This window comes from Myotis davidii, unplaced genomic scaffold (assembly GCF_000327345.1).
Source record: "Myotis davidii unplaced genomic scaffold, ASM32734v1 scaffold99, whole genome shotgun sequence".
NCBI lineage: Eukaryota > Metazoa > Chordata > Mammalia > Chiroptera > Vespertilionidae > Myotis > Myotis davidii.
Window position 1 is genome coordinate 1,032,583 of NW_006291015.1, and position 14,885 is coordinate 1,047,467.

Consider the following 14,885-nt stretch of genomic DNA (forward strand, 5'->3'; position numbering starts at 1 on the left):
GCAATTTGAAGTGTGCTCCAAAGAGAACAGAGCAGAGCAGAGTTTATAAAGGCTGGGGTTTCTTGGGTCATAGCCAATCCGGTCCTCTTTGTGTAATTGAAGGGTCCTTGTTAAGTTAATTGAGATTGGTTAAATTTAACGTAAAAATTAAGGATGCTGGTTGGCGAAACGGGTAGGCTCCTTTCAAAGTAAACATTGTAGATAACCCATACTCATGGTCAGAAAGAGACAAGGCCCAAACATGGCTGAGAAGTTCCAAAGTTCATGGAGAAATACACTGACTTTTAAAAATATTAAAATCAATCATAGTACCTGGTAATACCATCTCAGGAGTACCTGAAAATTCTTCAATTATTGTTGAGTCTCTCTCTGACTACTTTTTAATTGTATTATTATTTTTTTAAAAAAATATTTTTATTGATTTCAGAGAGGAAGGGTGAGGGAGAGAGAGAGAGAGAGAGAGAGAGAGCGAGAGAGAGAGAGAGAGAGAGAGAAAACATCAATAAAGAGAGAGAATCATTGATTGGCTGCCTCCTGCATGCCCCACACTGGGGATCGAGCCCAAAACCTGGGCATATGCCCTTGACCAGAATCAAACCCAGGACCCTTCAGCCCGAAGGCCGATGCTCAATCCACTTATCCAAACCAGCTAGGGCACACTGTATTATTTTTAAAACATGAAGAGAAAACGTGTTTGTCCTTTATTTGAAAATATGCATCGCGTATGGTTTATCAGTATACATGCAGGTAGAAATCCATGTGTTCTTAAAACTATTTTTTATATATTCTTTTCTGGGTTAGACTGGAACTGAATATTGTTATCAAATGTCAAGATAATTTAAATGTATAACATAAGTACATCAGTTAGGTTACCAATAAAAAGGACTGCAAATATTTTTTAATTAAAAAATAATTAATGGAGAGACATACTGGTTGGAGCATGTGTAAGACAAGTTTTTTCATGGCCTCCTGGCAACATTGCAGTTCCCTTGACTTAAATGACTCCACTTTGGCAATTTCTGTTCACAAAGGTTAGGGCACCATTTTCCCAAATGTTAAATAAAATTAAAATGTACAAGGAATGCTATGGGCAAGGCATTCAATGCCACCATAAGAAGGGCAGTGAGAGCCTGAAGGTTTACAGCCTGATGCAGGTTTAATTTTATCTATGAAACCATAATTATTTTATTTATCGAAGAAAATAGATCCAAAAGTTGAAATGTATCTCCTTTGAGATCTCACCCCTTTGGCCTATTAACCTATTTCAGGATGCGTATGCTCTTGATAATTTTATTGCCCATCTCCTCATAGACATTGTGCTATGAAATGATTTCTATCTCTATTAGATACTCATTGCCTCTTCATTTTTTATGTATGTTTCCATTTCAATAACAACAACAGTAGAGAACAAATTTTTCTGTTGATGCTCCTGACCCTCAAACTCTTGCCCTTTCCCTTATTCAAATTACAGAAAATTTATTCTATATTTTCTAAGTCCAGTGTTTTGAATCTCTACTGCTGACATTTTAAAATTCAACAATTTAGTTTTTTCCATATATGAATTCAAAATATTCTCAAGAGATTAAAAGCCTTTCGGGTACAGTATTGCATTAAATGAAAAGCACTTCCATCCTTGTATGACTGTTTCACTCTACAGTCCCATCAACACCACTGATCTATAGCTGCTTAACAGGCTCCTTTGCCTTGATTATCTTGGTGCTTCTTTGACTATTCTTTCTTCTCTCTCTCTCTCTCTCTCTCTCTCTCTCTCTCTCTCTATCTCTCCCCTCCTTCGTTTTGCTGTTTTTACTCTGTGTGCATCTTAAACTCATAATCTCTAAATCTTGCTCTCACCTCTCCTGGGACTTCACATATGTATATTAAGCTGCATTTTCGACATGCGCTTTTGGACATCTGATAGGTAGCTAAGAATTACCCTATGCCACAGTGAACCAATCATCTCTTTCAAGGTTGGGTTAACTCAGTCTGTTCCTCTGCCTGAATATCACTACCATTGACCCTGAAGAGTCCATATTCATCTTTGACTATATCTTTATTCTTATCTGAACATAAAAGAAATCCATTAAATAAATACCAACTACTCTTATTTTAAAGAAATTAAAAATTATGACAGAGAAAGCTAATTATTATGTCAAAGGCACTTGGGTATAAAACTGAACTCTACCACAGAGACTGCATGATATTAGGAAAACTTCTAAATATCATGTGACAATTTTATTGGTCAACTTTCCTGGGACGTAAGGTGCCCAGATAATTAGTAAAATGCTCTGCATGTGTTTGTGTGGATGTTTGCAGATGAGAGTAATATTTAAACAGGTAGACTGAGTAAAGCCAATTGTCCCCCCTGATGTGGGTAGGGTTCATCCAATCAGTTGAAGGTCTGCATAGAATGAAAATGTTGATTAAGAGAATTACTCTGACTGCATAACTGGCTTTGAGCTGGGATATTGTTATTTTTTTCTTTTTTTCCTTGCACTTGGACTTAATAGAAACATTGGCTCTTTCTAAGTTTCAAGCCTACTGGCTGCCCTACTAGAACTCTACCACTGGCTCTCATGGAATTCTCCTGACTGAAGATTGGAACTTGTCAGCCTTTATAATCATGTGAGCCAAATACTTCAAATCTCTTGATACATAGATAGCTGAATAGCAAGATAGCTAGATAAATAAATAGATGTCTCTTATTGGTTGTGCTTCCCTGGAGAGCCTCTTTTATAATGAGAAAAAAATGATAATCCAAACCTAATAGGGTATACTCAATGACTCTCTCTATATAAATTTTTTAGTATGTTCCCTGACTCAAGTCTGTCAGTATATACTATTTGTTTTCAAGCTCTCAGGAATTATATCTTATACAAATAAAACCTCTTAACTAGTTTTTCTGCCTAACATGTGTTGCCCACTAAAACAAACAAAAACACACACATACATAAAAAAAATTCCACACAATTATAAGCATAATAGATTAACATTCAGTTCTATGAAATGCTATAAATTAAAGTGCTTCATAGACTCCGACCACCAAAGTCCAATAGTCAAATAATGTTTTCATTACATACTAGATCATCTGGTCTCTCTTTTCTGCCCAGCATTATCTCCTGCCTTGCCTAAATTGTAACTAATTGCAGCTTTACTTGCCTAAAGCATTTGCATTAGGAATAACATCTAACATGTGCCAGGTTCTTCTTTAATTGTCTTTATATCAATTAAGCCAATATTGTTATCTTAATCTTCATATTAGCAACTAAGTATGAAGAAGTAGGTAATTTGGCCAAGGTTACTTGGCTAGTAAAAGGCAAACTAAGAATTTGAACCTAGGCAGATGTCCAGTGTATTTATTTTTAACTTCTCCACTCTATGTTCCTCAGCTCTACAATGACATACATGTAAATCACACTCCCTATCTATACCAAATGGAATACCACTTTGGAAAAATTAAGTGACTTGACTAAAAAAATATGCTTTATTTGCAGATTTACCTAGCTCTGACTCAGTTTATGAAGACTATATGTTTGAGTTTCTAAGATTTAGAAACAGAATACTCAATGGGAGAGACTTTAGTTGGTTCATCAAATAGCAGAAATAGCCTATAATAGTGTAAGGCACATAGAAGGCTCTCAATAATATGTGCTGACTAAACTAATTAATAAGTGAATAATGAATCATAGAATGATTGCAAATAGAGCTCATCTAAGATTAAGGGGAGTTTCTTTACTTCAAAATGTATCATGAAGAAATAAACATATTTAATAACCCTAGATCAGACTTGTTTTAAGTATAATATTCTTAAATGATTAGAGCCTGAAGTTATTCATCATTTGCTTTCACTTACTATACCATTCAGCATTTTGTATTGGTATTTACCAGTATAGAAACAGATTGAAAATAAAGACCTTTTTCTTCTAATCCCATCTCTCTAAATTTAACATGGATACATTTGTTTATAATAAAAATATTAAATAAATAATAGTCACTCTCATCAAATGCATTTTAGTTTCCAAACTCATTCTATGCTCTTCATACACTAGATGGAGATATAAACTTTCTTGTGTTGGATGATTCAGTGCTGGAAAGAACCATTTAGCAAAGCCTCTAATATGTTGGGGATAAAAAATCAAATAACAAGCTTCTGGCACATGAAGGTGGGAGAAGGCATTACCCCTTCAAATAATCTTAGGGTTTTAGAAATGTGGTTTTATTACATTTTTTCTGAGTTTTCCAGATAGATGGGACAAAGTGTTATAGTACAAAGGAAACTGGACTTGGAAGACAAATTGACTCTAGTTTAAATCAATTTCACTCTATGACCTTGGCAATAAAAAGACAGGCTCAGATGATGTAATGTTTAAGGTTTCTCCTTCTCCAGTTCAACTGTTCTATGAATTAAATAAAATCCTAGCTTTTAAGCAGCAGAAAAGCATTAGTTATCTTACATGTGTAACTGATTTATGTGCCTGTGTACATGCGTAAGTGTAGATAGCAAGTGGGTACTGTTTGAATATGGTTTTTACTTTATTATGCAATTTATTTTTACTGCCACACTAAACAAAAGGAGATTTAATGTATTTTACTGTTTTCCAAGTAACATATTGATTTTTTTTCCTAACTTCTGATTAACATTCTTGTTCAGCATAAATAATAACCAATACTGCTTATATATTTTTTAATCTGCATTTTACTATTATTGTTTGTATCCATTTGTAAGCCAAATAAATTGTCATAATTCAAATGTGACTTTTATTACATAAATATGACATATGACTCCAATAAGTCCTGCCTCTGGTCTCTTTTTTTTCAGGAGGATAAAAAATACTTTAATAAATAAGTGGAGTTAATTCAAAAAAAATAAGAGAACAAAGCAGGATTACCTGGTTAGAAAATTGGCACTTGATTTTTAACCTTATTTTCCCCAGAAAATGGGGTAAAAATGGACCCAAATATTATAATGTGTAAAAAAAATTGGAAGTGAATTTAGAATCAGTCAATGTTTAATTAATAATTGCAAATCAGCAGTCAAATTAGGCAGCATTATGAAATACCAAATATAGGAAGGCCATGTGATGTTTCCAACTTTGAAATTATTCTATACTAAATAATTGCTATTAATCAATATAAGCACATTACAATATTTCTCAGGAAGTTACCAGGGTATAGACCATGACTCTAGGCATCCAAAGGATTTGGAGACATTTAGCAAATAGTGTCATAATAACTTGTTTATCAGTCAATCATGCCCCACATTGTTTTTTTTTTTCTTATGAGCCCCTATTGTTTTTTGTTTTTATTTAAATATATTTTTATTGATTTCAGAGAAGAAGAGAAAGGGATAGAGATAGGAACATCAATGATGAGAAAGAATCATTGATTGGCTGCCTCCTGCATGCCCCCTACTGGGGTTGGAACCTGCAACTCAGGCATGTGCCCTGACCAGGAATAGAGCCCTGACCTCCTGGTTCATAGGTCAAAGCTCAAGCATTGAGCCATGCTGGCTGGGCTGGGCCCCTATTGGTTTTATCTATTAAGTCCCAATTTTAGAAATATTAATTTAACTTCTTAGATACTTACAATGTATAATAAGTAATTTATTACTATTTATGAACTTTATAATATTCTTTCTGAAGTTCTTCACATTGCAAAATAATAATTTTCCAAAACAATAACCAGCAAGAAACAAAACCAAAATTTATCAAAACTAATCAAAAATAAAATGAATGCCTCCATTATGACAAAAATCCCCATGATAACTCATTTTTAATTCTGTTTTTTCTTTGTGTGTGTGTCCAATAGTGGCTCAAACCTTCACTTCCATATACACATTTCCTCTTATATCTATATCTATCTATCTATCTATCTACCTATCTATCTATCTATCTATCTATCTATCATCTTTCATCTATCATCTATCATCTATCAGCTCTTGGCAGAGATCATTTTTCTATCCAGTATACTTTTCTCAAAGGAAGTCCTCATGGAAACGACATAAAATATTATTCTACAAACTTGGACACAGACAAACAGAATAATGAGACAAGAAAACAGTAGTATTAGTCATAAAGTGAAATAGCCTTCATTAGTATTTGTGAGCATCTATGCCAGAGTAACCATGATGTCAGGACATAACAGTTGGGTATCATAGGGGTTAAAAAAAATTTCCCTACTGTAAAATTCTCTTGACCACATAAGTGAATTTGGGTTTCCATTAAATCTGTGAATTTTCTTCTTATCACTTCTTCATAATTTTAAAGTGAGATGGTATATGTGCATATTTAACATATAAATATCACTTTCTAATATTTTATTTATCTCCTAAATCCTACCAAGGATCTAATTTCATCTCATGAAGGCATTTCAACATTGCTGTATTCGTTTTGGGATAAAGTACTAGACAAATCCCATTTATGCTGTAAATTAAGACATCTAAACACACCATTGTTTCATAGCTAGAATCTGAGTCACCACTAAAGAAGGGGCTTTAAATTTAAAAAGATAAATTATAAAACCCAGCACATGTGCTCTTGATAAACCACTATTAAAAATCTGCCAATTAAAAAAGAAAAGAGTGCCATGGTCGTAATATCTGTGTCGCTTAAAATTCCTATGTTGAAATCTTAACCCCCAAATGTAATGATATTAGGTGGGGCCTCAGAAAGCAATTACGTTTAGTGTTTTTAAAAATGAATAGTTTAGCCCTAACCAGTTTGGCTCAGTGGATGGAGCATCAGCCTGCGGACTGAAAGGTCCTGGGTTCGATTCCAGTCAAGGGCATGTACCTTGGTTATGGGCACGTCCCCGGTGGAAGGTGTGCAGGAGGCAGCTGATCGATGTTTCTCTCTCATCGATGTTTTTAACTCTCTCTCCCTTCCTCTCTGTAAAAAAGCAATAAACTATATATTAAAATAATAATAATAATAATAATAAAAATAAAAATGAATAGTTTAGTATTTCTTTAAAAGATCCCTGGGCCATTTCTCTATGTGAAGGCACAGTGAAAAGGCTCCAGTGATGAACCAGTATGAGGGCACATACCTGACCATTTGGGCATCCTTCTCATGGACCCCAGCCAGCACAGCTGTGAGAAATTTCTGTTGTTTGGCAGCCTGAATGAACTAAGACAAAGCAAAAGGTGATTTCCAGACTTTTAAAAGACAAGGGTCCTCTAACTATCAATATAATTATTAATTGTTATTATTTACAAGGAAATAGAAAATTACAAGTAATCTGTATATTTTACCTGTCTCTTAAACTTTTGTCCTATTAATACATCTGGTTACCATGAAGAAGTCCCCTAGCAGATAGCTTAACTGCAACTCAAAATTATTATAGTTCTAACCAAAAGTATTTTTCCCCATGGCCTACCAAATTTTGACCAAAAGTATTTGCTGTCCTATCCTTCCAAATAAATTTACAAAGATTTTTATAAATCAATAAAGACTCACTCATAATTAAGAAAAAGCTGATTACCAAATACCTTTATTCCTACCCCCTTGAAATTATTCTCTTGTTCTATTCTCAATCTTATCAGTAAACTACAATATAGAATATAATTATCTCCTCCTGATCTTTAAGTCTTGAACCATTTCTCTCAAGATTCTTCCACATCTGCAATAAATGTACCTATTAAAAACACACAGAAGATACTGTTCTCTGTCCGCATACCATTGATACAACTAGTTAAAACAGATTTAGTTCAAACTCTTAGCATAAATTCAAGCAGTTCACATTCTGCCGCCATATCTTCAACTTTCATAGAGCTGAAATATCCTTTTCCTCTTTTAGGAAAGAGATCAAATGCTTTTTGTTATTTCTGTGGTAGACAGAATATCCCCCTAACTATGCCATACCCTAATCCCTGCAACATTAAGAATATGTCCTTACATGGCAAAGGGGCTTTACAAATGTAATTAAGTTTACAGACCTTAAAATAGTAGGATTATTCTGGATTATCTGGGTGGGTGCACTATAATCACTTGAGCCCCTAAAAGGCAAGCACATTCCACCTGGCATTAGAGAGATATGGCACAAGAATAAGTCAGAGGATTGGAAGCATAACGATGGCTCAACTCTCTGTTACTGGAGTGGTGATTTGGAAAGAAGAAAGAATGAGTGCAGCTTTTAGGAGGAAAAAAAAAAGGCTCTAACAGCCAGCAAGGAAAACAGGGACTTTGAAATTGGCTAACACCCTGAATAACCTTGGAAACAGACCCTTTCCCGTCATCTGGTAGGGAACCCCAACCTGTGATTACCTTGGTTTTACTGGTCTCCTATGACCTACAGTAGAAGAAGCAACTGAACCCACCTGAACTTCTGACCTAAAGATCTGTGAAATAAAAAGCAGGAGTTGTTATAGGCCTCTAAGTTTGTGGGAATCTGTTACAACAGGGATAGAAAACTAACAAAAGCCTCCCTTAGAAATAAACATTTCATCCTATTTCTTTTTAAAAAAAATACATTTTTATTGATTTCAGAGAGGAAGGGAGAGGGAGGGAGAGAGAGAAACATCATTGATGGGAGAGAATCATTGATCAGCTGCCTCCTGCACACCCCACACTGGGGGTTGAGCCCACAACCCATGCATGTGCCCTGACTAGGAATTGAACCTCTTGGTTCATTGGTCAATGCTCAACTACTGAACCACACCAGCTGGGCTCATCCTATGTCTTCTTACACAACCTATTATTTATATATGTTGCATTACTGTAAGTGATAAATATTGTTTACTCTTTGGGACGTATAAATACCTTCCTGTCAAGTTCTTTGAGCTAGTTAGCACTCCAGTCTTCCTAAACTTACCCACATGAATATAAGGCAGATTTGTTCCCAAAGATAAGCACAGCATCCCTCATTCCATATAAGCTGCTGCAATGTGATTTTCCACTCCCCCAGCAAGAGGTGGAGTTTAACTGTCTTCCCACTTAAAACTGAACGTACTTTGTGACTGCGCTAAGGAGAAAAAACAAACAGAAGTGTGCTGTGCTGCTTCTAGTACTTCTTAACTGAGCTGTTAGCTTCTACCTCCTGCCTCTTGGACACGAGACACCATGGAAGTAATGTAATCACCCTGGAAGCACCAAGGTTTGAGGAAACTTAGAAATCTTAGCCACATGGAAAAGCTCCGGAAGATGACACACCATATTTATGGGATTGAATGTGAAGAGAGAGAGAGAGAGAGAGAGAGAGGGAGAGAGAGAGAGACAACAACAGACATGTGAATGGAGAAGCCCCCATTAGAGAATCGTCTAGTCACCACTCCAGCTGACACCAAAAGATCAAAGATAAACTACTCAGTTTAACCCCTTTCCAAATTCCTTACCCTCAAATTGTGAACAAATTAAAATGGTTGTTTAAGCCACTAAATTTTGGGCTAGTTTATTATATAGCCATAGATAACAGATAACTGAAATAGGTTGATTACAAAAACAAACAAACCCACTAGCTCTCTACTTCTAGTGTCAAAGCAGACACATTCTTGGTCTTGTGAGTGTATGTTGAGAAATTGAGCTCCTAGCCAAAAATTCTGCTGTGATTTTCCAGGCCTGACTATGAACAATTACTAAGTTTTGACCTGACAGCCTCCCCACACCAGGCCTGGTGCACACCAGTGCACTGCAGTCTCTGAAGGGAGTTTCAGTCAAGGTCTCAGACTCCCTAGCCTGCTATGCTCTCATGAGAACCTACATTCCTAACCTGATTGCCTCAATCAGAGAACTCTATATCTGGGGCCTTCCACCAGGCCACCTCTGTTGAAACTTAACAAGAGAAAGGAGAGGGAAAGCTTGACGTGAAAACAGTTTTCTCCACTCTAACTCACTTCTCAGCACTTTTCCACTCCTAGGCATTCCCTGTCTTGCCTCTGATCCTTGGGTTCATAAACCTGTAGGAGGGAGAACACAGTTCATAAACCTTTTCTTCACAGCTCTGTCAGGAGTGATATCATCCCCATAACTAGGCTGCCGCACCTGACCCTTGACAGGGGACCCTACACCAGGGGTAGTCACTGTTTCTCTGGTTTCACCTCTTTCTCAAATGATCACATGTAGTGATTAAAGGCTTGACTCTTACTGTTATGTTGGCTTGTTTTAATTGACAGCTGACAGCTCAAGTCTTTCTCAGCTGAGCTCCTGATGTGTGTTAAAAGTGAAGATAACTGAAAATTGTATTTGTCAGGTTATGATGTTTTATATTGAAATGCCAATCCCTAAATATTTGTAGCCAAAACCATAAAAGCTTACTTCTCATGCAGTTAGCACATCCATATAGATGTGTCAGGGATACTGCTGGACACAGTCCCTAAGGAACCTACACTGACAAAACAGCTACCATTTGGCTTCACTGGTTATAATGTGAGAGGCAAAGGATGTTTTGGGGGATATTATATTAGCAATTAAATACCATAGCCCAGAAATGGCACTTATTTCTTTTGCTCACACTCAGTCTTAGTTAGTCACGAGGCCCCATTCAACTCTACAGGGGCCAAGGAGTACAATCATATCATGACTGGATTCTGGGAGTCAGAAATATTTGCCAGACATCTTTTAAGATCACTCTAAAAATGGCTTTCCTGTTAATATTCACTTCGTCCTCTTAGATATATTGCCTGCTTTCAGATTATTCAAAGCAAGGTTCTATAGGTTCCAGTGAGTTATTTTCTGATTAAAGGTGAAGTTCAAAAGCATCATCATTCCTATGTCTCAAATCTCATGTTAGCACTGTGTAATTAGCAAGGAGTCATGATCATGCAATTGACACAGACAGATTGCTCAGAGTTTCTTGCTTGGGAAGAATTAACTCTTAAGTATTGCATTTTTCTGTCCAGGGTTACACTGTAAACATTTTAGAACCTTAGCTAGGTCATCTGATTGACTAAACATTAAGTGTAGCCTGGGAATAGGAAGGGTTTGGCAAGAATTGATCCAACAGAGGGACCTCTGGGAACTCTCCCAGGAGTCTGACCTATAGGATAGGGAACTAGACTTGCATTCTATCAAGGTTACACAAATTGGGAAGCAATGATTCTCCCAAACGAAAGTAGAGTTACAAATAAAAACTGAAAAATAGCAACTAAAGCTAAGGGGAAAAAACGCTCAAGGCCAGGTTTTACTGACAAGAGCAAAGTTATCCCTGATTCATTTACTGAAAAGAGTGCATTCTAAGACAAAACATATTTAACATAACCTTCCCCTTTTTCCTTTTCTAAAGGTGAAATGAACAAAGCAATACTCTACAGAAAATTCTCCATGTCCTTGAATGCAGAGACTGTCTTGCTCATTTTGTAGTGTCCCCTGTGACTTGCTCACTGAGTAAACGCATGAGCCAAAGCCACTTCCTACGATGACAGTAGGTTATTGGCAAATCTCCATAGAAATATCATCACATTGAAGTTGATACTATATTAGAACAATGCTATTTGGCTTGATAGAAGTTGAAGCCATTTTTCTGGCATACAATAGATCTCATATCTTTAAGAAATTGCCCCGAAAGCATCAACTATATTTTTCTTCCAGAAACCTGATCAGATAAATGAACTTTTCAGAAATAAAAGGGGAAGCTTATTCTAGAGAAGTTTATTTATTTAGGACTAAATATGAATCCCATGTTATTTTTAAATATTAATTTGATTAAGGAAAATGCCTCTTTGCATTGGACAGAATCCATGCATAAGCATAATTGGAAAGTATTAAAATCAGTGATTGTGGTAGAATATTAACTTAAGACATAGCTATTAGGTCAGTTGGGATTCAGGGACCACAGAGTCCCTGAGACCCATACAAATATTTTGAAAATTGCTGCTTTTTTTTCATATAACTAGAGGCCTGGTGCACAGGATTTGTGCACTGGTGGTGGGGGCATGGCCTGTGGGGATCAGCTCGCTGTGGGAGCTCTGCTCATCCCGGTCAGCCAAGCAGCACTTCCACTGTGAGAGTGTACTCACCACCAGGGGCAGCTCCTGCATTGAGCATCTGCCCCCTGGTGGTCAGTGTGCATCATAGCGACTGGTCGTTCCACTGTTTGGTTGCTGGGCTTTTATTATCTAGGATAACCTAAGTGATTTTAAAGGGAGGGCACTGTTTACTGGATGATTCTGTAGCTTGAAGGAGAATTAGTAGTGGCTCTTTCCAGGATGGATCACATGCATTTTTATTTCTGTGGTTGGCTCATTGATTTTTATTTAGAGCAAAATAATAATTTTGTTTATCAATAAATATAAATATTAAAGTACATGAAGTCAGCCACATCATAGTAATGGACTTAAATACTAATTTAATCTGGTAAAGCAGATCTGAAGTAGCTACCTGGTTGAAAATTGGCATCTTTGTTATTTTTCCCAAATGCTTTAATAAAGTGCCAAAATTCCATAAAAATAAATAATAGACTCAGGTTCTGAATATAGATCTTCTGGAATCTAATTCAGACTCTAAATAAGTATAACTTGCAGTACTCTATTGGTACAATATAATAAAAGTGTTTATGGTATAGATTATGAGGATGAGACTCATCCTCCTTATATAATAAAAGGCTAATATACAAATCAACCAAATGGTGGAATGACTGGTCATTATGACACGCACTAACCACCAGGGGGCAGACACTCAATTCAGGAGTTGCCCTCTGGTGGTCAGTGCACCTCTGTGGCTGTGCTCCCCATGGATCAGGCCTAAGCCATCAGTCGGACATCCCCCAAGGACTCCCGGACTGCAAGAGGGTGAAGGCTGGGCTGAGGGACCCGCCCCCCAAGTCCATGAATTTCATGCACTGATCCTCTAGTTATATTGATCAAGAACAATAAATTAAATAGAAAAAAGGAAATTTTGAAACAGATGAGCAGGTTACTTGACCTATGTCTCAGTTACCCTCCTACTAAATTGAGCTTTGTGGTGTGGAAAGGAATGGAGCCATAGGGTTAAAGTATCTGTGATAAGAACTGACACATAGCAGACCATCATTAAAATTGCCTTCCCCTCCTGCCTTTGCCTGCTCTCTTCCTTGATCTTTCTTTCATTCTCATTTCCCCTTTCATCTTTTCCTTTTCTTTGCCAACCTACTTTAATGTTCCTTTCTTTTCTCTTCATGGATTATTATATTTAATTTCAATGAAATAATGTACAGTTTAATACTCTAAAAAAATCTGACAAATGTTATAAAAGAGTTTTAGTTTTAAAACTATGTTGTTATTTTATATTGACATTTCAACATATATTTTTTATTTGTTCTCTGATTTGATCCACCAACAAACGTTTGTTGGAGACCATTTCTATACCAAAGAGATTCTGAATATGGCCAGTAGTGTTAACAGCAGTTATTTTAATGCAAACATCAGTGTGCCCTATTTGGTTCTTAATCTACATGAAAATACTTTCCCTGTTAATAACAATAGACATATTGCATGAGTTTTAAAACTTTTTCAAATTTGAAAAACTTGAAATGTCTTATAATTTAAATAAAGTTTATTAAAATATCTTGTTGTCTACTAGATTTACATTGAATATTCTAAGTTATATTACCCATATTAACAGAGAAATCTGCATTGAAGTTAACATACAAACAATATTATTTCTTGAATTTTACAACTGATGGAATTCTTATTTATCACTAGATGGCACTCTAAATTTAGACTCTGTTATGTTTCTTTCACTAGAAGCACATTACTTGTGTTTTATAAAGGAGAATTCATCATCTTATATAAATAAATAATCCACTCCTTCCCCATATACACAGTTGAGATTTTCACTACTAATAGCAATTACTAAGAAAATTACAATACCTTATAGAAAAGACATATTTTTAAATAATTGCTAATAGAATAGGATAAAAGACTGGACTATAAATAGAATATGGTGAAATCTTAAAATATTTTGCATAATTTTTTCAAGCTTTCTGTTTAAATTTTAAATTTTAAGACTTAATAATACAGAAAATTTTAAAGTATCTTTGTTTCTATAATTCTGTAAATCTAAAATTTAAGATTTACTGACCTTTCAGAAAGCTGTCTTGCTTCTTAAAAATTACTTATTTATTCATAAATAGATATACAAATAGAATGGATAAAAAATAATTTATGTCTCTTAAAATATGCTTTTCTAATTAAATACAATTGTATGTGAACTGTGTCAAATAAAAGATGACTTGCATAATTTCTGTTTTCCCAGATACTAGAATTTCATCAAATTCTTTCTCTGGCAATTTTTAACTTAATAAAAATTGGGAAGAATGAACCTTTGGGAATGGGATCATGATCATTTGAAACTAACCAACCAATGAACTTAAGACTCTGGTATAATTGAAACCATCAATGGTTCTCTATGCAGGGACAGAGGCCCAAATGGGATACTTAGCATAAGGGGCAGTGTGGGGGCTGGGCCTCACATTTACACTGTCAATTAGAGCACATTGGGGAACACTTCTGGCAGGTCTAGTGCTGCTGCTAGAGAAAAGCAGGCATTTAAAGACAGCCAATACTTACTTCGAAACATTTTATATTAGAAACCAACATTTTCCATGGATGAAAGTCAATATATTTATCTCTTATTCTATCATAAGTTCATGACTCCAATTATTATGTAAAAACAAGTGAGCCTGAATGGTTGTGAATGCTGATGACCACAGAGATTTTTTTTCTTATTCTGTCTGCACACTAAAGTTCAACTCTAATTCTCTGGTTCAGATATGCAGGGAAATGACTATTATATTCTACCTTTCCACATCAGAGAATGCAATCCTTGAATCAATTCTTTTGTGGACAAAAAAAAATGTAGAGGCATATTGCATTGCATTATAGTTTGCTTTTCACTGCATAAACCTCTTTACAATGTAAGAAGAAGGGAAAAATTCATCACTTTTAAATAGATAAAATTATAATATTTATATTT